The following is a 5,987-nucleotide window of genomic DNA, read 5'->3' on the forward strand; positions in this document are numbered from 1 at the left end:
GGCGACACTTAGACACGAAGAAGCAGCAGCAGCAACAATAAGAAAAAAAAAAACAATTACAAAAATTAAAAAACAAACAAAAAAAAAAACGAGATAAGGATCCAGGCACACGCACGGCCACCGCCACCCGCACCCCGACCAGACGGCTGCACACGTGCAACGGCGCTAACCGCTCTGAGAAGAGGCGGCCCCGCGGCGCGGCCGAGCGCTCTGCCCGTGTGCCCGGCCGCAGGGTGGGCGAGACGCGGGCGGCCGGGCGCTCCTGTCGCTCCTTCCCCCCTGCCCGGCCCCGCTCCGCGGGCGCCGGCCGCGGCGCCGGCTTCCCTGCAGCGAGAGCAGCGGAACCGGAGCCCTCCTCGCTTGGGAAGCGACGTCCCGACAGTGTGTCGCTCTTGCTTGGCAATCTGGTGACAGGAAAGCACATTTTTTTTTTCTTTTTTTCTTTTTGAGTTAATTATTTTTCAAGTTTTTTTTTCCTTTTAATTCTTAGTTTTATATATATAATATTAAAAAAAAAAAAAAGAAAAAGTGGAGTTCCTTTGGGGTTCTCGATGCTCTTCCAGTGGTAGAAAAGGAAACAATGATGCTATTTAAAAAGGGGGAAAGCAAAAAAGCTCTTAATATAATTTTTTTTTCTTTTTTTCTTTTTTTTTTTTTTTTTTCCTTTTTTTTTTTTTTTTTTTAAATGTATTTATTTCCCTTCCCTGTCCCCATGGAGCGAGCTCAGTGCAAAGGGCCTGCGGAGAGCCGCGTGGCGAGCGCCCGGCTCCCGCTTTCCGTGCCGGCTTCCCCGAGAGCTCGACAAGGACTCTCCTTTCCCGTCTCTTCCTGCTCTTGCCCCTTCCCTGCTCCCTCCGCTCCTTGGCCTCGCGGAGGAGAGGAGCCGCCGCCGCCGGGACAGGAGCCGCGCGGGGGCTCGGCCGAAACCAGCAGCTCTCGCAGGGACCCAGGCCTCTCCTTCCCCCCTTTTTTCCTTTCCCTTTGGAGCCCGYGCTGGGCTGCGGAGGAGGACGGAGGATCTCAAAGCCATCATCCCTTCTGCTGCTACGTCGTGCTCGAGAGGGCGGCAGGACGCGTGCGGTCGGCGCGCGCCGCGGCCGAGCCCGCYGGCTCCTCTGCTTTGGGCATGCCCCAAGGGGAAGACGCTCCYGGGCGGCTGCTGGAAGAGCCCGTTTGCCCTGGGCACCCGCGAGGACCTGCGGACCATCCTGGCAGCGTCTCCGGGCAGCCTGTGTCCGACTTCCAGCGGCGCTCCTGCTTGGAAATGAAGAAACGGGTTGCTCCGAAGGCGGCGGGCGCTGGCCTGGATGGCCCCTCCGTACGGCACCTGTGGTGCTGCCACCCGGACCCGGGCGTTGGCGTCCACGCGGGCGGACAGCAGCTATGCAAGTGACAACCACTCGTCCCCCCTTGCGTTGTCCCTCCTCGCGGGCCGGCGGGAAGCCGCTAGAGCCGGGCCGGGCTGCGGGAAGGCGCTCGCGGCCCCGCGGGACACTCCTTGTTTTCAGGTAAAAGAAAAGCAAACAGCACAAGCCCCGGGTGCCTGGTCTGTTTGCAGATCCCCTCATGGTGGCCGGGGCACAGCGGGGGGTTTCGCTGGAGCTTCCCCTGCAGCGGCCGGGGACGGTGCCCCCGGAGGAGGGGGGCCTGGCAGGGCTGCCCCCAGCTTTCCCCTTGCAGCTTCTCCTGGTGCTTTGGGGCTCAGCCAGGGCACTGGCAGGGCCGGGAAGGTGAGGCCTGACTCGGGCCCCCTGGGAGGTCAGGGACGGACYGGGAAGCTCGATGGTTCTTCCCCTYGGCGTGATCCGTGGGTGCATTTTCAGCCACGTATTCGTTATTTTTACGTGAGGGGGACAGGAGAGGAGAGAGTCTCGGCCTGCGGTGCCCGAGACGGAGCAGAGAGACAAGATTTGTGCCCCTGAGCCCCGGGGGAGGCTGCGGCGCCCGGGGGAGGCTGCGGCGCCCGGGGGAGGCTGCGGCGCCCAGGGGAGGCTGCGGCGCCCGGGGGAGGCTGCAGCCCTCGGGGCTGGACAGAGGTGGCAGCTGCGGAGCTGGAGCCGCCCTCCCCGGCCCATGTGCATCTTTGTGCCCCACGTTGGTGCAGCCCAGGCCCGGCTCATGGCACCCGCTGAGCCTCCCGCTGCCTCCTGCCCTTCTGCCCCTGTTCCCAGCGCTGCCCCCTCTCCGAGGGCTCCTTTCCAAGTTGTTTTGCAGAGCGGGAGAGGAGGAGAAGGGCCCGGCCTGCCCCATGGCACCGGTGCCACCCGCTGTCTTGGGCTCRTCCTCACCCCGGGGCCTGGCGGGGAGGGACGGTCGCTGTCACCAGAGGGCCCTGCGCTCCCTTCCCACCTTCCTTTAGCCTCGGGAATGGTGCTGGGGGTGACGCTCCGGGGCTGCGTGGCCCTGGCACAAAGGGGAGGCTGGGAAGAAGCCGGGAAGCTTTGGGAAGCTTTGGGAAGCCCGGCCTTGGGGACTTTGGGAAGCTCCGGGTGGGCGCAGCTGCCCCCTGTGGTGCCCGGGGCTGTTGCCGGTTGTCCCCGTCCCCAARCCCGAGGCTGCTGCTCTCCCGGGCGCCCCGCTCCTCCCGGTGCTGCTATTCCCTGGGGCCCAGCCGCTAAACCCGCCCGTGCTGGGATGCGAACGGGAGGGCTCTGGCTTTGGGGCCGACCCCCGTGTCCCCAGTTTGGGCTGCCCCGGTGTTCGCTTTCCTTCCTTCCCTCCGTGGGGGGGACCCGGTGGTTGCTGGGGGCCGAGGGCTCCGTGGGCCGGCCCTAGGGTCCTTGGTGGCCCTGGGCTCCYCGTGGCCCCCGGGCCCTGCTCCTGGCCCCCCATGCTCTTATCCCACATTTTCCATGGATGCTGGCCTGGAGTCCGGGCTGCTCCAGGGCCGGGATGGCCGCCCAAGTGCCCCAGGCGCCCAGCCCACGGTAAGCTCGCCCCCTCAGGCCCGGCTTAATAAAACCCAGCCCTTTGTAGCCCTCGTGTGGTGGTGGTTCCGGCCCCTCCTCTTGGCCAGGCCCCTCTGCAGGCACCGATTTCCCCCAGTGCTTTCCAGCCCATCTCTGCTTTCCCTGGGAATGTGTCCCCCAGGAACGTTTCCCTCGGGAATGTGTCCCTTGGGAATGTTTCCCTCCCGCTCCCCTGGGTAGCTGCTTGGGTCAGCAGTGCGGGCCTGGGGCGGGCAGCAGGGCAATTTGGGGGCCTGGTTGTAGAAGGGGATTGGGGGGGGGGTCTCCGCTTGAAGCGCGCGGAAAGACGATGGATCCCGCTGCCTGGAGCCGGGAATTACAGACTGCAAAGGCCAGGAGCAGGCGGGCACAAACAGCTTTAAATCCAAAGGGAATAAGCTGGGAATAGCTGCTGCTGCAGGGGGGAAGGGGAGGTCGGGTCCTGCTCGGAGCGGGGAAGAGGCCGGGAGCCTTCGGCGCCGCAGGCAGCCCGCGGGGCGCCCGGCGGGCTCCGGTGCCCGGCGGCGAGCGCGGCGCTCAGCGCACGGTGGTGCCGTAGAGGCGCTGGTAGGCGGCCGGCAGCCCGATCTGGTCGGCCAGCTCGTCGCAGTCGGGGCTCAGCTCGCAGACCTCCCGCGTGGCCTCCAGCGGGTCGGGCGCCGCGGGGCTGCGGGACGCGGCGGCGTTGGGACGCGCCGGTGCTCCCGGGGGGACGCGGCCGTGCCTGCTCCCCTGCCCTTACCTGCCCGCGCCGGCGACGCTCCGCGGGGCCCGCGGCAGCAGCTGGGCACTGGCGCGCCGGGACACGAAGGCTGCGGGGGGACAGGGGTGAGATCCCGCTCCCACCCGGTGCGGGATGGGATGGGACAGGATGGCATCGGTCAGGACGGGATGGGACRGGTCAGGCCGGCGCCGGGCGCCCGCGCTCACCTTCGGAGCCGGGCGAGTCGGCAGCGTCGGAGCGGTCGGAGGCTGCGAGCGGAGCGGTCAGGACGCGGCCGAGCTGGGCGCGCTGCTGCGCCCTCCTCCCTGCTCCTCCTCCTCCTCACCGGGGTCCCCTTCCAGGCCTGGGCACCCCCAAACCACCCTCCCCGGGTGCCCTGGCCCCAGTGTGTGCCGGGGCTGCGGGCGCCCTTGGGGTCCCCCTTACCTTGGTGGCCGAGGGTGCCGAGCACCAGCAGCGCCAGCAGCGCCAGGGTCCTCATGGTGCCGCGGGCGCTCGGAGCGGCTCCGGGCGCCGCTTTATACCCGGCGCCGACCGCAGGCCAGGAGGGGCCCCGGCTATTTCTGCTGCATCCGGCCGGGCTGCGGCCGCCGGCGGCAGTTGTGGTTTGGGGTGACCGCGGGGCCRCGGGGAGGGAGCGGGGACCGGGGGTGCCGGGATGGGATGGGGGACCCCAAGCGGCTCCCAGACCTGGTCCCTAGGGGTGACACCCATAGGGTGTCCAACCCGGGCTCTAAGGTCACAGTCAACTTGAGGGGGCTCCAAGCGCTGCATCCCTGCCCCCTTCCCGGCCTTTCCCATCCCATAAATCCAGGCCCGCCTGGCAAAGCAGAACCGGAGGCTTTGAGGCGGACAAGACGAGACAAGAGGCTGTAGAACAAACCCCTAAGTAGAGGGTGCGCGGGCCAAGCGCCGCGGCGGGAGCCAGGGGCAGGGCAGGAGCAGCACCCGTTTATTGAGATGACAATGCAGCGAGGAAGGTTGGTTACGACAAAGGGAAAATATTCCCAAATCTGTCCAGCCCGAGCGCCGGCCGCCTCTAATTGGAAGCAGCAGCAAATTGCTGCCTTGTTGTCCGCATCCGCTGGCCGAGCGCCGGGCCGGGGCCGCGCGGGGCCCCCCGGCCCCCTCCGCGCGGCGCTGCCGGACACAGCGAGAGCGGCGCCGGCTGCCGGCCCCGACGAGGCCCTTTCCTCCTTCGGGACCTTCGGCCCTGTCCCGCTTTTGGTGGGAAGGGGTGAAGTTCCAGCAGGGAGGCGGCAAAGACCAGGCCTCAAGCTGGAACATGGAGTAAATCCCGGTGCTCTGTGTGCTCCGCACGCTGGGCTCTGCTCTGCCGCCCGCAAAGGCACTGCGGTCTCTGCTAAGGGCACCTGAGCTCCTGTCCGGCTCGGGCGCGCCGGGATCGTCACCCATTTCCAAGATGCCGATGCAGGTGCCCATTCCTTGGCCGCCCTGGCTGCCATGGTGCCAGGCTGGGCGCAGCGGCGTGTGGGTCCCATCCCCGGGACGTGGCTGGAAGCCCCGTGAGCAGCAGCAGCTGCAGCGGCGCCTCCTCACTGCGGCTCCGCCAGCGTCCTGGCCGGCTCCSGCCGCTCCTCACTGCGGCTCCGCCAGCGTCCTGGCCRGCTCCCGCCGCTCCTCACTGCGGCTCCGCCAGCGTCCTCGCCAGCTCCCGCTGCTCCTGGCCCACGGCCTGCAGGAAGAACATCCAGGGGGGAGCTGGGAGCGCTCCCGCAGCCAGAGGTTCCCCCCAGGCTGCTCCTCCCTAGGTAATTCCCATGCTCTTATTCCCACCTTGTCCTCCATATCCCAGAGCAGATCCCGCCCCGCGGCCCCGGCCTTCGGCAAAGGGAACGCGGCTGTTTTCCCGTGCAGCGGCGGCAGCTCGGTGCGGCCGAGGGCTTTACCTGCCAGGCCTCTCTGCGCTCGCGGATGAGGCGCTGCAGCGCCGCGATCCTGTCCCTGCCGGCGCGCACGGCCTGCGCCAGCTCCCCGCTCGCCGCCTGCTTGTCCCGCAGCGCCTTCCGCAGGTAGCCCCGGTGCTTGAGCAGGTAGGGCACCAGGGCGCTGCGCACGTCCTCCCGGGGCAGCCCGCTGGGACGCCTGCGGGCGAGCGCCGGTCAGCGGCACCCGGGGCRGCCCCGTCCCGGGCACTGCCCGTGGGCAAGCGCTGCGTGAGCCTCCTGCTGGGACAGGGGCTGTGGGCCCTGAATGACCCGGACGCGTCTCGGGTTGAGCTGCCCCCTGGTCCTGGCGGCACCCGGCCCCTCTTTGTAAGGGGGAAGCGTCAGCGAGAGATCGGCCTGGCAGGG

The sequence above is a fragment of the Nothoprocta perdicaria genome, unplaced genomic scaffold (genome assembly GCF_003342845.1).
Source record: "Nothoprocta perdicaria isolate Ctin4 unplaced genomic scaffold, notPer1 scaffold_451, whole genome shotgun sequence".
NCBI lineage: Eukaryota > Metazoa > Chordata > Aves > Tinamiformes > Tinamidae > Nothoprocta > Nothoprocta perdicaria.